This window comes from Lolium rigidum, chromosome 4, assembly GCF_022539505.1.
Source record: "Lolium rigidum isolate FL_2022 chromosome 4, APGP_CSIRO_Lrig_0.1, whole genome shotgun sequence".
NCBI classification, from domain to species: Eukaryota; Viridiplantae; Streptophyta; class Magnoliopsida; order Poales; family Poaceae; genus Lolium; species Lolium rigidum.
The window spans coordinates 13,323,106-13,325,516 of NC_061511.1; positions in this window are offsets into that span (position 1 = coordinate 13,323,106).

The window sequence follows — 2,411 nt, forward strand, 5'->3', positions numbered from 1 at the left end:
AACGGGAGGTGGACGTCGTCTTCATCAACAACCGAACGTGTGACCGAGTACGGAGGTGCTGCCCGTTTGTGGCGCCGGAACCGATCGTGATCAAGATCTTCTACGCGCTTTTGCAAGCGGCAAGTGAACGTCTACCGCAGCAACAAGAGCCTCATCTTGTAGGCTTTGGAATCTCTTCAAGGGTGAGACTCGATACCCCCTCGTTGCTACCGTCTTCTAGATTGCATCTTGGCTTGGATTGCGTGTTCACGGTAGGAAAATTTTTGTTTTCTATGCAACGTTATCCTACAGTGGTATCAGAGCCGTGTCTATGCATAGATGGTTGCACGAGTAGAACACAATGGTTTTGTGGGCGTTGATGCTCTTGTTATCTTTAGTTGAGTACTTTGCATCTTTATAGCATAGTGGGATGAAGCGGCTCGGACTAACTTTACATGACCGCGTTCATGAGACTTGTTCCTCGTTCGACATGCAACTTGTATTGCATAAGAGGCTTTGCGGGTGTCTGTCTCTCCTACTATAGTAAAGATTCAATTTACTCTTCTATTGACAACATTAGTATCAACGTTGTGGTTCATGTTCGTAGGTAGATTAGATCTATATCGAAAACCCTAAACCACGTAAAATATGCAAACCAAATTAGAGAGCGTCTAACTTGTTTTTGCAGGGTTTGGTGATGTGATATGGCCATAATGTGATGATGAATATGTATGAGATGATCATTATTGTATTGTGGCAACCGGCAGGAGCCTTATGGTTGTCTTTAAATTTCATGTTGAGTAGTATTTCAAAGTAGTTGTAATAGTTGCTACATGGAGGACAATCATGAAGACGGCGCCATTGACCTTGGTGCTTCGCCGACGATGATGGAGATCATGCCCGAAGATGATGGAGATCATGTCCGTGCTTTGGAGATGAAGACCAAAGGCGCAAAGACAAAAGGGCCACATCATATCACATATGAAGCGCATGTGATGTTAATCCTTTTATGCATCTTATTTTGCTTAGATCGCGACGGTAGCATTATAAGATGATCCCTCACTAAAATCTCAAGATAATAAAGTGTTCATCCTTAGTAGCACCGTTGCCAAGACTTGTCGTTTCGAAGCATCTCGTGATGATCGGGTGTGATAGAATCAACAAGTGCATACAACGGGTGCAAGCCGATTTGCACATGCGGATACTAAGGTGGCCTTGACGAGCCTAGCATGTACGGACATGGTCTCGGAACACGTGATACCGAAAGGTAGAGCATGAATCATATGATTGATATGATGAACACTTTGAGTGTTCGCCATTGAAATTACACCTTGTCTCGTGATGATCGGACTATGGTGTGGTGGATTTGGTTCGTGTGATCACTAAGACAATGCGAGGGATATTGTTTTGAGTGGGAGTTCACCTAGATTTTTAATTATGTTGAATTAAAATTTGAACTCAATTTGTCATAAACTTAGTCTAAACTATTGCAAATATATGTTGTAGAGATGGCGTCCCCAATCAATTTTAACCGAGTTCCTAGAGAAAGAAAAGCTTAAGAGCAACGGTAGCAACTTCACCGACTGGTTCCGTCATGTGAGGATCTTCCTCTCCGGCGGAAATCTGCAATATGTGCTTGATGCACCGCTAGGTGACCCTCCTGCGAAACTGAAACCGATGAAGTAAAAGCTGTTTACGAGACTCGGAAAACTCGGTACTCTCAAGTTCGGTGTGCCATCCTGTGCGATCCGGAATCCGATCTTCAAAAACGTTTTGAGCACCACGATCCTCATGAGTTGATGAAAGAGTTGAAGACTATTTTCGAGACTCATGCGGCAGTGGAATGCTATGAAGCATCGAAACAATTCTTCAGCTGCATGATGGAATAAGGCAGCTCCGTTAGTGAGCACATGCTCGCCATGACTGGGCATGCGAAGAAACTCAGTGACTTGGGAATAGTGATTCCTAACAGACTGGGGATTAATCGTGTACTTCAATCACTGCCACCAAGTTACAAGAACTTTGTGATGAACTACAATATGCAGAACATGAACAAGGAGTTACTCGAACTCTTTGGCATGCTAAAAGCTGCTGAGATTGAGATCAAGAAAGAGCACCAAGTGTTGATGGTCAACAAGACCACTAGTTTCAAGAAACAGGGCAAGTCTAAGGGAAAATTCAAGAAGGGTGGCAAGAAAGCTGCCACGCCTCCTATGAAACCTAAGAACGGCCCTAAGCCTGATGCTGAGTGCTATTATCGCAAGGAGAAGGGACACCTGGAAGCATAATTGCTCCAAGTATCTGGCTGATCCGAAGAGCGGCCTTGTCAAGAAGAAGAAAGAAGGTATATTTGATATACATGTTATAGATGTTTATCTCATTGGTTCTCGTTCTAGTACACGGGTATTTGATACTTGGTTCGGTTGCTCATA